Here is a 21,608-nt window from a genome sequence, read left to right as displayed (position 1 = left end):
TGGGCGAGACCTGCAGGATGCTCACAGCCGGCATTGTTCGCGCAGTCCCCCACAACTCTTACAAGCTGGGAGGTGAGGGGCTCGGGCCGGTCCTCTCCCCCGGGGCTCCTGCGGACACCTCCGTGGCAGGCAGGGAGGCCGGGGCAGGGAGGGCCGAGCAGCTCTGCACTGCAGCCACCTGCGCCACGGCCGGGGCCGAGGATGCGCTCCCAGGCGCCCTGGTGCGGCCGACTCCCGGAGGCGGAAGGCGGCGGGGTCGGCGGGGCAGCGGACGAAGCGGGCGAGCGGGCGAGCAAGGAGTTAAGCGGGGCCGGAGGCAGCGCGCCTGTCAGACGCGAGCATGTGCAGTTTGCACAGCATCCGTACTATGGGTGAGTGCCGCCGCCGCCGCCGCCGCCGCCGGGGGCTCGGCTCGGCCCGGGCAGCGGCGGCTGCAGCCCCCCGGACCCCGCGCCGCCGCGGCGGGCGCCGACACACAATGCGGGACTAGGCGCGGCGCGGAAGGGCCGGCGGCGTGGGGGAGAGGCACGGCAGGCAACTCGACGCGGGGGGAGCCGGAGCTCCGGGCGTGGGGGCGGGGAGCAGGCGGCGCAGGAGAGCGCCCCGAGTCCCGGCGCGGGAGGAGGAGCGGGAGCCTGCCGGGGAGACGGCGCTCCTGGCCGCACCTGCACCCGGCGGGCGGCCGGCGCGGCCCTGCCCTTGCCCGCTGCCTCGGCTCCGCACCGGTAGGTGCCCCTGATGCCGGCGGAGAGGCCTTTTCGCCGCTCGTGGAGGTGGCCGCGCGGGGCGGGCAGCGCCGAGTGCGGGGGGCCCGGGAATGGTGCGGTGATGGGGAAGACGGGGCTGCCGGGCTGGGGGCGCTGCCCGATCCCTCTTCCTCTTTGCTTTCGGTTTCGAAGCGGCTGCCCGGGCTGGAGCCCGAGCCGCAGATTAGAAGGTGCGCCCGGGCTTGGCTTCCCTGCGGGGGATGGGCGCACAAGGGGGCGTGTTGGGGAAGGGGTGCACGTTGGCAACTTTCCCCGCTTGAGACAAAGGGGTATCGGGGAGGTGCGGCGGGGTGGGAAGGGGCTAGCGGGGATCTCCGGCCCGGAAGGTTGACATCCCCCCTTTCGTCCGGGGGGAGAGCACCTCTGAGGCCGCCTTGGGAGCGCCGAGGGGGGCGCCAGTTTCAGTGGGAGCTAGGGAGCCAGGGCATGGGAGTGAGGAACACCGACCCTTCTGAGTTTGAGGCTGAGGACTTTCCTGTAGGGGATGGAACCGTGCCAAGATGACCCTGCTGCCTTCTCCCCAGGTGCATGGGAAAACTGGGTGATGGTGGACTGAACACCTGGGTGTCCTCCCTTCTCCGAGTCAGTGCCTTGGGGACCTGGCGCAGCCGCCTCGTCGTCAGCTCTCCATTTGTCCTCTCTGTTTCGAGGTTCTCGGTGGGAGAGGCAGGTTTGAGACGGGGACCGTTCGAGCCCTGTTCATGGCAAGGACAGGGAGACATTGGCCTCTTTCCCAGGTATCTTCTTTTCCCTCTTTCAGCGCCAGTCAGAAGCTGACCCCCTTTTCTTCCTTCCTGGGACTTTCTCCAGGGTTTTCTCGGGGGTATGTTTGGTTGCCTCAGGTACTGAGCTTAGGGTGCTGGGTTGTTCTGATGCCACTTCGAAACCTCCCTGGAGAAAGGGATCACAACCCCAGGGAGCTGTGCCAGTGTAACCTTGGGGGCTCTGCTCACCAATTCTGTGCTCTCAGCACGGAATAACAAAGGAGCTGTGACTCTGGCCTTTACACTTCGGACCACCTGGTTGTCTCTCTTGGCTCTAACCAGGAAGAAGAGGAAAGATGAGGGATGAATGGCTTGCCTAATGGGGATGGGGTCCAGGTGGCTGGTGTCTCCCTCCCTAAGCCCACTCGCATGTGATCACTGGCTTCCATTCTGTGGTGGGACTGCCCACTGCATTTCTTCCTCTTAGAAAGGACAGCCTCTTGAGAGTTGGGTTTCCCCGTGGTTGCAGAGCAGGACTACATCTGCAGGACAGAAGCCACTGAGGATGGTGGGGAGCTGGACTGCTGGGTGCCTCTCTTGCCTGGTGCTGTGAATGGGCTAATGATACGAGTGGTTGGGCCAGGGGTAGGCCATGTTGCTCTGGAGACATGGTGGGGGTGGGCTGGGATGAGGTTTGGCCTTCCACTCCAAGGCTTTGTATTTGGGGACAGAGAGGGGTAGCTGGGAGACAACAGGTCCTTGGAGGCCGGATGACAAGCTGATGTAAGGTCGACTTTGGCCACTCAAAGGCACTGGATTAAGGGAGGTTCCAGGACCAGTAAGGGGTGGCAGAAGAAAATGGAGTCCCCTGAGTCCTACATGTGCGGCTCTGGAACTTGTGGCTGAAGTCTGGGGCAGGTGCTGGGCTGGAGATCACCCCTACCCGCCTTGTAGGGATCTTTCCTTTCTAAATGGGTGGGGTTGATTTTCTGCTTAGCCCCCCACTGGGTTAGTCACAAGCTGTTTACTCAGAACTGAGAGTAAGGATATGGAGGCCTGACCTTCCCTCCCCTGGTGGTGAGAGCTGTTCCGGACAGTTCCTCAGATGTAGGGACAGTAAGATGGGAAAACCATACTCCCCCGACTCCCTCTCTTAAAGCAACAAGGCATAAAGTTTTACCTTTGTAAAGTGATTTAAGAGGTTTGGGTCCTTGAAAAGTGTTAAAGGAGTTAGGGAAACTTACACTGTGTTTATTTCACTTGTATCAGATTTATATATTGTTTCTAAAGGGAAAGGTGTCATTTTGCAAGAAAGGGCTAAATTACAGCTTTTGTGAGAGGGAAGGCTCAGCACTAGTTTTCAAAGTGTGGTTTTTAATTGGAAGACACTTGCTGCGGCGCACAGGCTGCAAGCGTTTTTCTGTCTGCCTCCGTACTCCCAACATCCTAGGGCTCCTTCTGAGGAAGATTTTCCCCCATAGACAGGGTCCAGCCTGGACACCAGCAACAGTCACCTTCCAAGCTCTGAGAAGGGTTTCTGTTGATGTCGGGGACTCTGATGTTACAAGTTGAGACCTGGGCGGTAAAGCGAAGCCGTTTGGTCTTATCAGAGGCCATATCAGATCTGGCTGTCCTTGAGGGAAAGGAAACCTAACTCCCCTTCCCCTGGCATAGCCTTGCCATTTTCAACTTTTTATCTCTTTACTCTCCCTTTTACCTCCTCCCCTCACCCTTAATTTATAGACAAGGTGGTTTGGGTTTGTTTGTTTTTTTTTCTCTTTTTTTTTTTCTTTTCTTCTTTTATTGCAAGAACATTCCTCTTAAGTTGTGGATAATTTCTGACTTGGCGAACTCTCAGCTTCCTTTGTGGCAACACCCTGGCTAAGGAGGGAATGTCAGAAGGGATGTCGGGAAGAAATACGGCCCTTCTGGCCAGGTCTTCTGTTTGATCTACCAATCCACCTCAGAAGTCAGGGGCTTTGAATTTGAAAAGTGAGGTGTAAACGGATTTCTGGTGAAGGGCTAGGAGGCAGCGCTTTGGCTGTGGGTTCCTTAGAGGGAAACTGAGCCACACTGAGAGTGAGGCCAGTGGCAGTGGCATGCGTGAATGTCTGTGGGAGGCAAGTATTCCTTTCCTGTGACTTCACCGTGTTTGAGACAAGTACTAGAGAAGTCCCTAATAAGGCGAGGATGCACCAAGGGAGTTTAGGAACCCGTGTGCTTGGTGTCCGTTGTCCCTGTGTCTCAGACTCTGCACCGTGGGATAGTTCATGCTGCTGTGATTTTAGGAAAAGGATGTGGTTTGCACACCTGCAACTCACATCCCTAGACAGAGCTGCAGCTGAATCAGTCAGGTCTCGTGCCCAGATAAAAAGGAGGGCCTGCTCCCTCGCCTGGGCTCACACCCATCTGGAAGGTGTGGGCCCCCACTCTCCTCCACCCAAGGCTGTCCTCAGTGTTCATTTTAACATCAATCCCCCTATATATAAATTTAGTGGGGTGGAGGTCACAGAGTGGTATTGGTCCCCTGCTCCTTCAAAGGAAGGTTCTGAAAGATAGCTTTCTACCCTCCTCTGATGTTGGTGTTTCTATCTTTGGGGTTGGTCACAGTCCTGTTGGCAATGTGAAGAGTAACCAAAATCATTGCCAATTTCTGTTTCTGAACGTCCAGCTGCCCATTATCTTCTACTGTGCTGGCTCCCCAACAGAGAGCTTGATATCCCTTCAGGACGCTTGGCCCCAGTGTGACTGGTACTGTAGAAGTTAGGGCCAACAGTCTACACGGATAAGACTTGGGTCTCAGGTTGCTCCTTCCTGCTGCTCCATCCTTTAGAAGCATAACAGTTAAAAAAGAAAAACTTGCATTGTCAAATCCTAACCTCATGTAGGGAGATCTAATAGATGTGAGGGGGGAGTGCATAATCTAAGAGCATTTTTCGGCCATTCCTTTCTGCTTCGGAAGCCCCGCCTTCAGAACACACTGGATTCGCCATTTCTGATTGCTTCCGCGGTTGAGCTTGAGTGGTGAATACTTTCTAGCCGGTTCATTCATTCACTGTTTCCTTTCAGTTCTTAAGACGCACCCCATCACATGAGTTTCTGGAATGGTCCGTTTCCGTCAGAAGTGTCACTCACCCGGAGTTTTCATGAAGGCCTTGATACCAGCCCTGAGGATGTAGGGATGCCAGCCAAGAAGGAGACTGAAGAGCCACAAAGAGAGGATTCTTTTCTGGACTTGTGAAGGGTGATTCATGCTTCGAGATAAAATGTGCTTCCTGGGCTCCATGGCTTCAGTGCCTGCACGGGCGGTGGAGGGCCAGGCCCCGGGGGGGCAGCGAGAAGCCCACCTTAGAGACAATAATCGATGTGCTTTGGAGCGGTGGTGGGAACCTATTTTTAGCCTACTGCCAAACCCTACCTTCTTTTTTATAGCGGTCCTTGGCCACCCCCCATTCCAATTTCTAGGTTCCCCCTCCCTCTCATTCCCAATCCCAAAAGCCTTTTGAAAACCGGGAGCAAGGCAGCCAGGGTACTGGTCTTACTTTCAGCTCCTTCTAAAACAAATATGGACGAGAAGTATGGTCAGCACTGGGTAACAGAAGGAGACGCTCCAGATTTTTTTTTTTTTTTTTAAGATTTTAAAAGCTCCAGGTTTTTGTTTTGTAACTGTGTTTTTTGCCTTCTATAAACAAGGGGATGACTTTCTTACATGGGCCTTAGGAGACTTAAAGCTTCCATAGAACCTGCAGTTTCTAGCATGGGGTGAGTGCTGGTTAAATCGTCAGGTGTGGTACCTGGATGTGACCAGATATTCAGATTTTTAGGTCATTGGGCAATGACGCCATTTGTGCAGGAGCCGACAGCTGGCAAAGACTTCCAGAATCAGGAAATCTTGGATTTCCTCCCTTACTGACCTGTGTGAACTTGGACAACCGATTTCAGCCCTCGGAGCCTTAATTTCACAAATGGAGCTTTGGCTGGTTTCAATGATCATAACAATGATAGTAGTGACAGCCACCATTTATTAAAGACTTACTGTATGCCGGGCATTGGACTAATCACTTGACATACGTTCTCTTTCTCTCACAGCAATGTTGAGTTAGCTACCATTAATTATCCCCATCTTATAGCTGGAAAAACCGAGGCCCTGAAAGATAAAATGATGGCACATGGCACATGACTAGCAAGTGTCCAAACTGGGATCTGTCTGATTCTTTTATGTTCTATAACCTTGGATCAGGGGATGAAACAAGTGTTGAGGAGAAGTTAAACATGGTGATAGTGTCAGTAAGATAGAAGGAGAGCTGATGTGGACTGTTAAAAGGTGTGGAGCTAGTTAAAAGGAGATGGAAGTACAGATCCTTATTTGAAAAACAACATCCCAGTGAATGTTCGGGAAGGAGAGAGAGGTTGGTACCCTGCACTGAGGAAGGAGACCAGATGGCCTGGGAGTTACTATAAGGGGAACCAGACTCTCTGCTTGGCATAGGAATGTGTCTCATAAACCCCATTTCATTTTGATGCCAAAATTTGTCTCTCGCTGAACAGACTCTGGGCAGCATTTTTCTTTCTGTCACCCTACTGCCACGAGTCATAATGGCTTATCTTTGCCGATCTTAATGCCAGACCTCATCCTCTAACCCAGTTTCGGGGCCTTCCCCTGCTCACTGTTAAGAGTCCAGCTGTGGAGACCTGATTCTGACTCTGGGGTCCCAGGTACACTCTGGAAAGGGTAGAAAGCATCGGACTGTCCTGTTCTTCGGAGAAAGTCTTTGTGGCCACCGAGTACTCCCTTCAAAGTGACCGGCTGGTTCACTAAGTTGATTCTTATCATTTTCGTCCTTATTTGTTCCAGGCAAGTTAATGCTAAGGCTCTTCTACCATTTTGAGGTGTTTGTGGAAGAGGAATGGAGGTGAAGGTGGTGGCCTGGGGAGGTAAGCGCACCCCACTCTGAGAGTTAGTGTGATGGTGTGTAATGGAGCCTCATTCTGGAGGGCAGGGGGATTTGGGTTCTCTTGGCTCAGGGACTCTGGTCACATGACATGGGTGCTTTGGCCTTTCATTTCCTTATACGTAAAATGAGAATGCTGCAAAAGAGATTCTGGAATATTCTGGAATATTCTCCAGCAATAGTGCTGGCTGATCCAACAGAGTCTGGACAGTTTGGTCCTTTCTCAGGGAGTAATTCAGCTGAGGTCTAGAATTGGAGGAAGTTAGATCTGGGAGAACAGAGGTGGAGTTGAAGGAGAAAGATGCCAAATTAAGGGACAAAATCAGAGGAGGAACAAGTCCCTTCTTCTGAAGGGGACCTGGATTAGGTCATTCCTCCTTTGATTGCTAGGAGGCCGCATGTTTACCCTGCATTCACCAGCTCATAAATGGTGAGGAGCATGCCTGTCTCTTGTCTTGAAACCTCAACTTCACACCCCCCCATCTCAGACTGTCCCCAACTGAAGGCAGCAGGGGAGTTGTGTATTGGTGTATGTTTCACATTCTGCACTTGGATTCGGCAGACTCTATGGCATGGTTCAACCCAGGATACCCTCCCCCCTGCCCCACCACGAGGCTCCGGGACCTGGGTGCTTTGACTGATGCTTTCTGGGTGACTCGGTGTTAGTAAGAACATGTCTCTCTGGCTTCCCTCACTTCCCCTGGAAGCTCAGCCTAGGAACTCAGGGAGTCACAGCTCTTCCGTTCCTGGATTTGGGTCTTCTCAATTTCCCTTTGAACAAAGCCATTTGTCCAAGGACCCTTGGATTCTGCTGTCCATTGGTACATGGTCAATTTTCATTTCATCATATTCAAGGTTGAGGAGCAAGTGAATTCCCAGTGAACCCACCAAACCAATCTCTTCTTTCCACACCTGCCTTCCTTTTTCTCTTAGTTCCTTATTGCCCTTAATCCCATTATTTGCAGGGGTGGTTACCGTACCACTGCGAATGTGAGAGATGATCTTTGCTGGTACAGGGACAAAACGTTTCATTTAAATAGCTAGGTTTCACGAGTTAATGAGTATAAAGAAACAAGATTCATTGGGTTGTACTCAGAAAGTGACTTAGTTTTGTCTTCCACTGTTCCTTTGTGCTTATTCAGTGGGATTTGCTCTTTCCCTGCCCTGGGATGAAAACTCAGGCCCTATAACGGTTTGGGTCATTCTTAGGCAGTAGACGGTCCTATAGTCACTTTGAGTCACAGAACACAGCCGGAATTCAATACTTAATCTGTCTAGTCCTTTGTGACTGGGCTGGGAGGGACGAGAAATGGCTCACTTGGTCAGCACCAGCGTCTGGTGGCTCCCGGCTTCCAGCTTCCTGGGCCTAGCAGGTATTTTGATGCTGAATCTCTCTTGTGGCCTTGTTCATGGCTTCCTCAGAGACAGCTCCCCACCAGCTGCTGGGATATTCACTTCCAATTGTCTTGAAGAGAGCAAATTATCCTCTATTCTAGATCATTGTTCTTTCATCAGCCCCTAAAACCCAGTGATTTACCTCCAGTCTCTTCCAGCTAAGGTCCTGCAGTCTGTCTGGGTGGCCCTCTTGGACGAGACCTGCTTGGGTCTCAACCCAGCCTTCTGTTGCACATCGCCCCATTAGCCAGCGGACATGGTCATGCATCCTTTGGTGCAGTGAACCTGGGAATACAGGAGGACCCCCCCCCCCACACACACACACACTCCCTGCCAGCTCAGCCGTCTACCTTAGCTCCTCTGACAGCCAATGGCCAGCCTGTGTCTCTCACCTGGAGACCTAGGGTGCCTCGGGTGGTGGTCAGACGCCAGTCCATTGTCCTCCAGTTGCAGGGTCAGACATCCAGTTTCCCGAGCTGTCCTGTTGAAGCCCCTCTCGTGGGCCTGGGAGTGTCAGACCTGTTATCCTCAGTGCCCTAGTTAGGACTTTTGATTTAACCTCTAGCTATCTGTGTATCAAAACAATAACTCTTACAAGAAGTTCATGACGTCACAGATACGATCAGGATAAGGCTGCAGTACCTATTTAAAAATTTAACTTAAATAAAAAGGTTAACAACGGCTAACACTTAATTGAATGCTCACGATGCCAGGCACTGTCTGCAGTCCTAGAAACATGCTCTTCCACTTAACCCCCATGGGGGAGATGCTTTTGTTTTTTTCCATTCTACAAAGAGAGCAAAGAGAGGTCAAGCGGCTTGTCTAAGGTCACGTCATTGGCATCAGAGCCGGGATTCAGATGGGAAGGATCTGAGCCCTGAGTGTGCTCCTTTAGCCCACTGCACGCTGTCTCTGCCTACAAGGGCAGTGGGCAGCCGTAAGTCATGAGGTAGAAAGCAAATGGTTGGCAAATGCTACCTCTGGGACCTAAGTGTAGGTTCTTTACTCTGGTTTTCAAGCTCTCCACGCATGGCCTTTCTGGCAGCTCCTTCGGTGCCCTTTGCAGGAACCTCAGCCCCTTGCCTGCCACCTCTGCCAGGCATGTGCCCTCCCCTGCCCAGAGAGCCCTCCTCTGCTTTTCTCCCTCCCCAAATCAAAGTCCTTTAAGTCAGACCCATCTTTGCTGCAAAGGTGTATGTAACCAAAAGCACTTCAGCTGGGATCTTTGACTTCTCCTGGAATTTCATTACTATATTGGCAATGAATATGGGCTTTTCTGCAAAGCGCTGTGAAGGGCGGTTAGCAAACCCAGATTCTGATCTCTCTGTGCAGTTAACTGCCTGTTGCTAACTCATGCAAGACCCGAGACCTCGCCGAACTTTGGTTTCAACATTTTTTTCCTCCAGATTTTTATTTAAATTCCAGTTAGTGAACGCAATGTATAATAGTTACAGGTATAGAATTTAATGATTCATCACTTACGTAGGACCCCAGTGCTCGTAGGAGTGCCCTCCTTAATCCCCATCACCCATTTCCTCATCCCCCCATCCTCCCCTCCAGTAGTGGTTTCAACATTTGTGAAGTGTGAGTGTGGATAAGCTGCCTTCAGCCTTCAGTATTTATGTTTAAAAAAATACTTAAATCAGTATTCCTGATTTATGTTTACCTTCTTGTCCCCTCAAACCTCTAAGCTCTTGAGAGGTTGAACTGTGTGTCTTGACTGTCTTCTACCTCCCATGACTCTGCACAAGGTTTTATGCACAAAATGGACTATTAGTCGGCTGACTGGTGGGAAATGCTGCTCTAGGTCTGCCCTGAGCTTGACCAACTTCTATAATTCACCTACTTCTGGGTGATTGCCAGCAAGGACTTGGCAGTTTTCTTTTCTGCATAAGGTTTGGGTCTAACCTGCTGCCTTTTCTCTTTGAGAGACCTAATGTAATGCCTTAAGGTCCACGTGCCTTGATGGGCAGCGTCAAAATCCAAAACATTCTAAAACCAAAAAACTTTCTTTAATTCACGCAGTGGCCATACCTGCTGTAGCCGTGTCTGGTGTGTGGGGTGTGACTATTCACAGGTCTGACTGCAGAAATGTTAGTGTGTTGAAGTGCTTGGCTTAGACCCTGCTGGGGGGATTACATAATCCATGGGATGGATGTATTCTACATCACTTCCTAAAAAAAAAAAAGAAATCTAAAAAATTCTGAATTCCGAACTTGGGAAAGCGATGGGAGTTCTGGGAGGTGTTTGTCCACAGAGGTTCAGGACATGTCTAACATCTCTAACAACGTGTCTCATATTGCCCTTGCCAGCTCAACCTCGACCTAATCCCGGCCCTGATTGCAACACAACAGCTCATGCCTTAGTTTACCAATTCGATTTTTTTAAAAAGATTTTATTTATTTATTTGTCAGAGAGAGAGAGCATGCACAAGCAGGCAGAATGGCAGGCAGAGGCAGAGAGATAAGCAGGCTCCCCACCGAGCAAGGAGCCCAATGCAGGACTCGATCCCAGGACCCTAGGATTGTGACCTGAGCCGAAGGCAGCGGCTTAACTGACTGAGCCACTCAGGTGTCCCACCAATTTGATTTTTTAAAAATATTGCATTACAAGATCATATGTCTTGATTTGTGAGTGTTTTGGGGGCCTTCTTAAAGTTTGTGCTCTCTTGCCTCACCCACTTAACCTAATCCTAGCCCTGCATGACTTCTGAACCTTAGTCTTTCCTCTTCCCACATCCCTATTTCTGGGATGAACTGGTGTGTCCTGAGAGTGGGAGCCGTGTGCTGGGTATTTGCAGATCAGTTGGTTCTGTGGGGTCCTGTTGGCTCCTTGGATGAATGAGGTCTGCAGAGACACTTGTAAATTGGTTCCTGGAGACACTTCCTACATCTGGATGTTTCCTTGGAGCACAAGTGAGCATGGTTCCTCTACTTCCTTCTAGGATATGATGTGACCTGATGTTTAAAGAAATAAATTAATTTAAAAAATATATATATGCCCACAGATACTCCTGTGAAATAGAAAATTATACAATGTTGGAATCTAAAGTGTTCCGTTGTGTGTGTGTGTGTGTGTGTTTAAAGTAATCTCTGTACCTGATGTGGGGCTTAAACTCATGACCCTGAGAGCAGGGGTCATGTGCTCTACCAACGGAGCCAGCCAGGCACCCCTCTATTGTGTTTTACTTATCTTTTTGATGAGGAAACTGAGAGGTGATGATAGTGTTGCAAATGTCTGTAGAAGAGCCAGGCTCAGACATCTTGTTTCTGGAACTTCCATGGGCACTCCAAGCTGAAAGTCTGTTCCCTTCTTCTCTTTCCAGGCCCTGGTATCCTCAGATGGTGAGGAAGACTCATGAATCAGTTAGCTAGTCCCTCTTGATTGAAAGACACATTTTTTTTTTTCAGTCCTTAGTCCCTATTTGGCAGTGATGGGTGTACTTACGGGAATTCAGGCTGTCTTTCTCCCACCATTAAATAACCATTCCTCTCAGAATCTGAGCCCGAAGTATTTCTGGCTTGCCTTTTAACCTAGTGGAGGTCCTCTGAGATCACTTCTGTATCCCTATTCCTGTCTGTGCTTCCTCACAATATAGCATTTTCCATAAATATCCATAAGCACCCTCTTACATACTGTTTATTCATCATCTCATCCATTAAGAAGACATTCCCCAGACCAAACCTGGCACCAGTTTCTTTGACTTCTTCTAAACACATCTTTGCCTCCAGACGTTGAACCATGTGTCATTTCCCTGGCCCCTATGGATGCCTTGTGGTCTTTCACCTATTGTCCTCAGGCTAGAAGATGCTGAGATATAGTATAATTTAAATTAGTCATGGAGATGAAATTTTCCAAGATGCCCAGTTGAATAATCTTTTTAAGCCCCATAGGCTGACCACATCATCTGTACCCCCATCATTCAGAAGCCTCACGGCAATATCTGTTAACAGACCATTAAATTTCTTCCATTTTGAAGAAATGGAAGGAAGAATGGGTTCCTTTTGAAGCCTCCATAATTCTGTTCACCCCTTGATTCCTCTTGGCACTGCAGTTTCCCTTGATTCTAGGGACACATGATGTGGAATGGTGGCCCCTTTTTATCTAGCAGATGTTTGTAACAAATAAATTTCCTAAATGATAGGACTTACCTATATACATGTTTAAAAAAATCAATATAACACCCTAACTGTAACATCAAAGAGAAAAAAGGGAAAAAGTTAGTTGTAATACAATATCATGTATTCTAGTAGGTAATTGCTTGGGCACGACTACACGGAAAACAGAAGGAAGAAGTCAGATGCTTGAACCTGTACATAGATTCACTGCGAACATAACAGCCACAAATACCCACAGATACAGGTGTGTTGTGTGGGCGACTCGGATACCAGGAGAGGCGCCACTGAGGTTGACGTGATTTTCCCAGATGGTCAACCACTCTTGGTAAAGTTCCAACAAATAGGAGGTACAGTATTCCCTCAAAAGGCACTGTGATGACATTCCCAGGCAATTCAGTATCTGTTAAAACCATGCAAAAATCCTCTGTATTTATTTCAGAAAGGGAGCTTGGTTCTAGATGCAGATGATTATAAGCGGGCTTTTCACTTCTGTGAATATTCTAGTGGGATGTTCTCAAGTCCTATGGGAGAGTTTGTTTGTGGACCACTGTGGGAATTCCAGGTTCCCACTGCTAAGCACCTGTAAGCACCCCCATCCACCGTGGCCCTGACAGAGGCTCCCTCCAACCCCGGGGAAGCCCCGTGGAGAGCTACCAGTCTGGAAGTCTGGAAGAAGGACCAGGACCAGGAACTGGAGACCTGTGTTCCAGGTCCGGGCTCTAGCACCTCAGGACTTAAATGACCTTAACTCCGGCTGCCTGGCTCTGTGAACGGGGTTATGATGACGCATGTGTCCTGCTGGTATTTGGGATTGGGGCTCACGGTGCTCCCCTCCACGGCCAGAGCATCCCTGTGTACCCCACAATACATTTCCTGTTGACAAGCTTTCCCTTTCTGTGTTTTTTTTCCTTAACATTTCAACCTCCTGAAGTCTCTGTGATCTAGGAAAGAACACCCCCCCCCGTCTCTGCTTCTCCAGCAGCTTTTCTGTCTCGGTCCCTTTACAAGCAAACTTCCCCAAAGCGTTATCCTCCAGAATCAGCGGTACTCACTGTCTCTGTCACCTGCTTGTGTGGGCGCCCTTCCTTACTGACTGGCCCCCAGGACCTCAGTGCGGCTAAATCTCTCCAGCCCCTGTCTGACATGCCTCTGCAGCTGACCATGGTCCCCCACAGTCCCCACCCCTGCCTCCCTCATGGGGTCCTTTCCTGGAAGTCGTCCTCCCTCGTTGGCCCTTGCTCAGGCCCCTTCACAGAGCCCCGTCCTTGGCCAGCCTGGATATCACTCCTCCCCAGCAGGCTCGCTCTGTGTAGCTTCAGAGACCAGACCCGCTGCAGCCAGAGTCCGTGGGCCCTTCAGACTGGAGCCTCTGAAAGGCAGTGCGTAGTGGGTTGTCTCTTCCCCTCTTCCTTCAGAGAATAACGCCGCTCTTGCCCAAGTCAAAAGTCTGAGTATCACCCTTGACCCCCGCCCCCTCCCCCCGCAGAAATCCCTGCCAAGTCCTGTCAGTCCTGGGTGCTTTATTTTATTTTTAAAGAGAGCCAGAGTGCGAGGTGGAGTGGAGGGGCAGAGGGGGAAGGAGAGAGAATCTTAAGCAGGCTTCGGGTCAGCGAGGAGCCCGACAGGGGCTTGATCTCAGGACCCGGAGCTCAGGACCTGAGTTGAAATCTAGAGTTTCACTGACTGAGTCCCCCAGGTGCCTTCAGTTCTACTTTCTTAATAGAAGAGCTCTTCCATCTTCACTGATTTGAGTTGACTGCTTGACTCTTGTCAGCATTCAGGACTGCAGACTCTGCTTACTGTTCAGGCTAGATTAGGATCTTTCGAGGTGGTCAGCACGGATGCACTTATGGTCCCATAAATAATTAAACATAAATTAATATAATTCTAAGTTATAAGATAGAGTCATGTTTCCAGAAATGGCAATATTTATTGGCACACTGAAGCCACAACAGCTTCTTTCTGATGCTCTCTCATTTTTTCTCCTTTTAAATAATTTTTGTTGGTGCCCCATTGTGGCTGGCACCATGAGCACATATGTCCAGGTCAGCCGGGCCATCAGGAGCCAGGTAAAACAGTGGCTTCCTGTGGCCCAAGTGGGGCCTTCACCTCTGTGGCCTTTGTGTGTCCCTGGTGGCACAACACAGGTCCTGAGTAATTGTTCATTGAATGTGTGAATGAATGCCTGAATCATGAGATGAACTTGAAAGGGCTCATTTATTTTTTATTTTTTTAAAGATTTTATTTATTTATTTGACAGACAGAGATCACAAGTAGGCCAGGAGGCAGGCAGAGAGAGAGGGGGAAGCAGGCTCCCCACTGAGCAGAGAGCCCGTCTCGGGCCTTGATCCCAGGAGCCTCAGATCATGACCTGAGCTGAAGGCAGAGGCTCGACCACTGTGCCATCCAGGTGCCCTAAAAGGGCTCATTTAAGTGAAGAGCACTGTGAGAGTCAAAGTTACCGTTACCATTTGTTTTCTGGCGTTTGATAGTGGAATTTCCAAGATTTTTTTTTTTTTAAAGATTTTATTTATTTATTTTTTATTTGACACACAGAAAGAGAGCACACGTAGGCAGAGAGACAGCGAGAGAGAGGGAAGCAGGCTCCCCGCTGAGCAGAGAGCCCGAAGCGGGACTCGATCCCAGAACCCTGAGATCATGACCAGAGCCGTAGGCAGAGGTTTAACCCACTGAGCCACCCAGGCGCCCTGGAATTTCCAAGATTTTATAATTGCAGTGTTTTGAAAACAATGAGCTGCACTCTTGTGCTTCGGTTTTCATATTCCAGCCTCCTTAGCCCTGAGTGGTCTGCACACGAAAGATGTGTATAAGGTCATCTGAATTAATAAGTGAATTTGTACAGTGTGATGGTTTGCTTGATTCCCCTTAGCCTGCAGGAAAGCTGCTTCTAGAGACTGCGGCACCTGTACGTTGTGACCACACCCAGCTGTGGCAGACAGGACACCTGCGTGTGTGTGTGTGTGTGTGTGGTGGTGCGGGAGGTTTACTGTAGAGGCAGGTGGTGGTGATGGCGGTGGGCTGTGGGAAATGGGGCATGCACCCTAGAAAAGTCTGTGTGAGATCTTCCAAGTGAGGAATAGGGCCTATAAAGGCCTAAATTCAAGCCATATGAATAGGACGAGCCACAGGATTTGAGGGGTGGGGGAAATGAAATGTCATATAATACCTAGAAGGCTGCGGCTTAACAAATATAACCAGACTCGTTATCGTGGGCTTGTGGATGAAAAAGATGCCAAAACATCTCCAGAAGATATTAGCTTCATGTGATAAGAATGGACCCAAAGGTTGAATCAGTCCTATCCTCTGGTATTAGTAGGGAGGCCTCCTGAAAGATGGGGAATCTTGGGGAGAGGAAGGAGTAAATGGATGGAGAAGTAAGACAAGGGGAGGTTGAAACTGGGAGAGGAAATATGTCCACGCGTGACATTTTGGCGGAGCTAGAGTTTTTGTGTCCTCCCTGGATTCCCCCTCTCTGTGTGCACCACCCATGCCCCACACCCTGTCTGGTGGAAGGGGCCCTTTTGTTGTGGTTTTTCTCCAAAATTTTTTATTTGGAAGTCATTTCTTTCTTTCTTTCTTTTCTTTTCTTTTCTTTTTAAGATTTTATTTATTTGACACACAGAGAGAGAAATCACAAGTAGGCGGAGAGGCAGGCAGAGAGAGAGCGGGAAGCAGGCTCCCTGCTGAGCAGAGAGCCCGATGTGGGACTCAATCCCAGGACCCGGAGATCATGACCCGAGCCGAAGGCAGCGGCTTAACCCACTGAGCCACCCAGATGCCCTGGGAATCACTTCAAACTTAGAGAAAAGCTGTCAGCATAGTACAAAACACCCATATACTATAACCAGATTCAGTCTTTTTGACCTTTGACCTCCTTTGCTTTATCATTTATGTTCCTTTTCTCTCTCAAGTTTTTTCTGGACTGCTTAAGAGAAGGTTGCCTACATCATGGCCCTTTCTTTGTAAACCCTTCAGTGTGAACTTTCTAAGCATAAGAATGCCATTTTATATAACCTTCAGCAAACTGAAGGGTGGGATATGATATTTTATGCGATATTGATATGATACTTTCTGTGATCTGCTGGCAGTATTCCAGTTTTGTCAACTGACTCGATATCGTCCTTTATGGCACTTGTCCCTCTCCAGTACGAGGTCCAGTCTGTAGCCCCATTCTGCATTTAGTTGTCACGTCCCCTTGCCTCTAGAACCATTCCCAAGCCTGTCTTTGTCTTTCAGGACATTGACATTTTCGAAGAATATAGCCTTGTCCTCCCCCTTAAAAAAAAAAATAGAATGTTTTTCTCTTTGGATTTTTCTGGTGTTGCCTTATGTTCAGACTCTGGGCTATATACTCCCGAGGGGGTTATAATGAGTGACATTGCATCCTTTTCAGTGTTTCACGTCCGGGGCACTGGCTGGACATCTGCCCCTTATATGTGATGTTAAGTTTGATCTCTTGGCCAAGGTGTTGTCTAATTCCTTCACTGTGTGTTTACTAATTTTCCCTCGCTACTAACAAACAATCTGTGGGGAGACAACTGAAGACCATGTAAATATCCTGCTCATCAACATTTGCCCTTAGATTTACCAATCATACCCTCTGGGTTTACAGGTATTTCTGGATCCTAGGCCAGGGGTAGGAGTTCAAAGCTGTCTGGGACCAAACCAGGCGGGCCATTTCAGGAGCTTCACCCAGGTGCTGTGTGGGCCCAGCCCTGTTGAGTAATTTCCAGAATAATTTCCTCTTCTACTTCCACTAGGGAGAGCAGCTCATTTGTCATTTACTCAACTGACATGTAAGCATGTTCTTGCAAAATCTTCTCACCTTTACTCCGGCACAGCAGAGCATAAAAAGAAAGCTCGTGCCCTCTCATTGTCTTTAAGAAGCCTACGGTAGAGTAGGAAGACCAGACTTGGACTCACTGGAAGGTAAAGGGCAGATAACTTGTTCTCAGCACTATGACCCCAATGGGCAGCTCAACCAGACCTGTCCCATGTTCCTGGAGAATCAGGTGGCCTTAGGAGTTTGGGGAAGAGGGATGAGTGGCTTAGGGGGGATGCAGGGACCTTTCTTCAAAGAGGGTAATCTCTGAGTGGGCACTGAAGAACAGGCAAATACAGGTAAACAGAGAGGAGAGATAAGGGCACTCCAGGACGGGGGCTGTGTGCTCAGAGGCAGGGAGATGGGAGCGTGGATGGTGTGACTGGGGAGCAGTAAGTTATGGGCTGGCCTGGATAGGGCCAAATGTTGGCACAGCGGGCAAGATTGTGCGACCGAATCTTACTGAGCACCTATCTTGTGCCAGACATTTAAAAAATAACTTTTCCAGTTCTCACAGTAATAGTCATTTGATAAAGGAAGTTCAGAAAAGCAGACCTATATAGGGTGCCTGGGTGGCTCAGTGGGTTAAAGCCTCTGCCTTCGGCTCGGGTCATGATCCCAGGGTCCTGGAATCGAGTCCCGCATTGGGCTCTCTGCTCAGCGGGGAGCCTGCTTCCTCCTCTCTCTCTGCCTGCCTCTCTGCCTACTTGTGATCTCTGTCAAATAAGTAAATAAAAAAAAAAATTTAAAAAAAAAGAAAAGAAAAGCAGATCTATATAAAGAAAAAAATTTAATGAGATTGTTCTTTCATCCAGAGATAACTGGTCAACCATGGTGTATTTCCTTCACTTGTAAGGCCTTTAACATTCTTCTGGTATCAGACTTGTTTTGGTTCATGGATTCAGGAGCTCTTCTTATCCCTCAGGGAATACTAATTGTACCTTTAAAAATGTTTCCTTCTTTTGACTTTATTTTGTTTTCTACCTGTAACTTCTGTTCTCAAATTTGGTGCTTCTTTGGCAGTTTTGGTTTGGTCAAATGTTTAGTGAGTTATGGTTATGTGTTCCTCTCTTGGTACTGTGAGGTTTTTCAGTGCGAACCCCAATTCTGGGCCAGTCACTGGTTGTGGGCAGGAGGGTGGAATGTGCCTGCTAGGGACTGGTGTTGAGGTGTTCCCTTTGCTTCCCTGCCCCCGTGTCCAGGACACAAGTCTGGTGGGAGGGTGGGAGGGGCCCACTTGCCCGGCTACTCCAGATCCAATCACCAGCTGCTCGGGGCTTCTGGTGTTCCCCACCCCTGCTGGTGACCTGGCTCCAAACTTGAAGCCCTCACAGCCGCTCCCCTGACTGAGGCACAGAACCCTCAGCCCCAGCTGTTGGGGTTCAAATCCTAACCCAGCACTTATCAGTACTCTGACTTTGGGAAAGCTAGGTCACTCTGGGTCTTATTTATAACGTGAGGATGATGATCTGTATATCAAAGGTTTTTGTGAGGGTTACATAAGATCATGCATGCAAAGTTCTTAGACTAGTGTCTGTCATAGATATGCCCTGGATGGGTGCCTGTTACTAGGATTATTATGTGATTACTTGTTTTCATGGTTTTATTTTGGGGGGTTGTGGTTTCTCCATCAGTTGAATTCCTTTTACCTTACCATCTTACCATCTTCAGGGAACCCATATCCATTCCTTCTTGTTTTCTGGTGCTGTAATGGATTTATTCTTCCTAGAGAAATGTCTCTTCAGTCATATTCTGGGGCCTTGGGGGAGGGAGGCATAGGCATTTCCTTCACGGGCTTTTTCTCTGAGTATGTGCGAGTGTGTTATTGTTGTCTGTGATACACATCTGGGGACATCTGGGCCAGGGCAGGACTCACCACCAGGTCTGGGTTACCAGATGCTGACTCTGTCCTGGACAGGACTGGGAGGGATGGCTTCTCTTCTCAGCCTTCCTCAAGCTAGTTTGAGGCTGTCCTAATGAATGTAATGGGTCCTCTGTTTCTTTTGTCAAAAGGAATGTTAATTATTTTCAGCAGTCTAATTACGTGGCTAATGAGAGACTGACTGTGATAACATCCCTTTAATTACTCTTGCCTAAGTGCTGTTTGGAGCCCTATTTTGAACATGTTGCAAGCCTCGGTGCTTTTGCTGTAGATGGAGCTGTCCAGCGAGAGGCTGAGTCAGGGGTCCAGGCTGCTGGGCTGCGTGGCTGCTGCCACGGGTCCCCAGCCTGGTGTCTGGGGGCCTTTCCTCCGAGCCATCACTTAAATGAAAGGGATATTCGGACTGGATCACATATAGCGCAGACAGAGACCGTCACAGCTCCTTCAGAACAACTCGTTCCCATCTTTCTCCCCAGCGTCTCTGCCCTATAGGCTCCTCTTGGCCAGGCCTCCTCACTCATGGAGGACCTGTGCCTTGCCTTTTCCCCTATTCAGCACTTGGATATTGAGTACCTACTGTATGTTTTATCCAGGACATGGGGATGCAAAGATAAGAAGATCAGGGTTTGTGTAGCTTTCTATAACAATATTTTATCATGCTCCTTCCTTTGCCCAGGAGAAATGCCACATGTCTGGGTTCCTACCCCTACCCCCTTCTCAGATTTGTCCTCTGTAGTGTGGCCTTCCTGGGCCTTCATGGGCAGACCCTTGGCAGCAGCTCTCCCAAGGCCCTGGGTGGACTTGAGCAGACTGGGAGGGGCAGCTCACGTGAGACCGTCCACCATGAGGACCCACTGTGGGTGTCCCCACCCACATGAGGACAACTGTGGGTGGCCCACTGCTATGGGTAGGTAAATGAAGTCCCCTAATTCTTTTTTTTTTTTTTTTAAGATTTTATTTATTTATTTGACAGAGATCACAAGTAGGCAGAGAGGCAGGCAGAGAGAGAGGAGGAAGCAGGCTCCCCGCTGAGCTGAGAGCCCGATGCGGGGCTCGATCCCAGGACCTTGGGATCATGACCTGAGCCGAAGGCAGCAGCTTAACTCACTGAGCCACCCAGGTGCCGCCCCAAGTCCCCTAATTCTTGTCTGCACATTCCCTTTTCTTGTGAGTGGTGTAAGAGAAAAAGTGCTAGTAAAAACCTTGGCCCTCCCATCTTCTAGCTGTTGTTTAACTTCTTTGAGTTTTCCTTGCCTCCTGAGTAAATCTGAGTTAATGTGTGCCTCACAGACTTGTGACGTGAATCGATGGGATGGTCTGTGTAGAAGCTGCCTGGCACACAGGAGGTGCCTAATAAATGGTCTGGACTTCTTTTAAAACTTCAAATAGCACCCCTAGACGGAGTTATAACCAGAGACACAGGGGCTGGCCTCATTCACCAAGAGCTTTCTCCTGGCTCTTGGATGTCAGTCATGTAAGTCGCTGTTCAGACAGCAGAGACTTTCATGGAACAAGGGTTCACAGTCCCCCTGCCCCCTCCATCTCACAGTGTTAACTAGGCCTGAGCCTGAGAAAGAGAGGGAGCGCAGGGATGTCCCTTCAGAAAAAACTCAAAATGTGGCTAGTGCAACCGAGGGACAGAATTTTAAATTTTATTCATTTTTCATAAATTAAAATTTATTAAAAAAAATTTTTTTAAGTGGGCTCCACATGCAGCATGGAGCCAGACGCGGGGCCTGAACACATAACCCTGAGATCAAGACCTGAGCTTAGACCAAGAGTCGGACACTTAACCAACGGAACTACCAGGCACCCCTAAAATTAAAATTTAAATAGCTACATGTAGCTAGTGTCTATCAAATTGGACAGTGCTGTTCTGGGGATTGTGGAAAAACAGTCTAGTTGTGTATTTCTTGTTCTTGGCTGAGGCCTCCCCTTCTGGCTTCTAGTTTTCTCAGTCCTCTTTCTAGAAGGTAGTGAGAATGTGCTAGGCGGCTGTCAAGGGTCATGTGAATCGAGGAGAAATAACAAAGTCTGGGCAGGACCCAGAAGGGAGATTTGGAGCCTCCAAAGCTATAGACATCCTGCCGAGACGGACACACCTTGCTAGGCCTCTGACCTTTCTTCTTCTGCCCCTCACTGTCTGCAAGGGCAGAGCTGCTGGTTTGCATGGTGGCAAAGGTGAGAAGGTGGTGTTCATTGATGTGATTCTCATGTCAAAGAGGTAAGGTCCAGATGCGGAGGGGCGGGGGGCGGAAATCACCTGAGTTAGTTAAGATTTTCTTCATTCCAAATGACAGGATACTTAAGCTAGCTGGAGTTAAAAAGGAACACTGACTTTCTTGTTAAAGTGAGACCGCCTAGAGAAGGCCTAGTGAAGTCACTTCAGTTCTTTTGATGAGCTATGGACAGAAATTCCAAGCCACAGGTCAAAAGATTTCACTTTGCCTTTCTTTGTTCATAAGTGCAGTGCCTAACAACTGACTGGACCTGCAGTTTCCAGCTCTGCCCACAGGGGGGGCCTCAAGTTGTCGTGGCATGTTTCCTTAGCAGCTGGGACTTTGCTCTGGCCCAGCTGGCACCTTAGGGACAACCAGATGACTTTTGCAATCAGGGGCAGGGAACGTTTGACCCCTTAATTACATTAACTTTAGCTGCTCTGGCCTTGCTATTTCTCAGACTTGTTTTTTTTTTTTTTTTTTTTATAAAGTAGGCTCCGTACCCAACACGGAGCCCAGTGTGGGGCTTGAACTCACGAGCCTGAGTCAAGGCCTGAGCTGAGATCAAGAGTCAGACACCTAACTGACTGAGCCACCCAGGCAACCCCCAGACTTGTTTTTTGGGGTCTTTTAGGTACTGTTTCCTCTGCCTGGAATGCTTTTCCCAAAGCTCTTTGAAAGGCGTCTTTGCATCTTTCTGATCTATGCTGAAATGCTACCTCCTTAGA

General features: G+C 49.2%; 1 protein-coding gene across 9 annotated transcripts in view; it reads left to right on the top strand.

Annotated features, from left to right (window-relative positions):
- Window positions 1-254: 254 nt before the first annotated feature.
- TMEM229B (transmembrane protein 229B) overlaps window positions 255-21,608 on the top strand; it is a 39,452-nt gene continuing 18,098 nt past the window's right edge. Inside the window, exons 1-4 of one of the 9 annotated variants that reach the window (XM_045070767.1) lie at window positions 399-725; window positions 4,541-4,715; window positions 5,165-5,233; window positions 6,327-6,406. The gene's annotated coding sequence lies outside the window, so the exon portion shown is untranslated. The other 8 variants (XM_013057296.2, XM_013057286.2, XM_013057295.2 and 5 more) reach the window with 8 other exon arrangements.

The sequence above is a fragment of the Mustela putorius genome, unplaced genomic scaffold, assembly GCF_011764305.1.
Source record: "Mustela putorius furo isolate JIRA1106 unplaced genomic scaffold, ASM1176430v1.1 tig00000129_pilon_pilon_pilon, whole genome shotgun sequence".
Lineage (NCBI taxonomy): Eukaryota > Metazoa > Chordata > Mammalia > Carnivora > Mustelidae > Mustela > Mustela putorius.
Note: the sequence above shows the minus strand (reverse complement) of the source record. Positions and strands in the feature narration are given on the sequence as shown.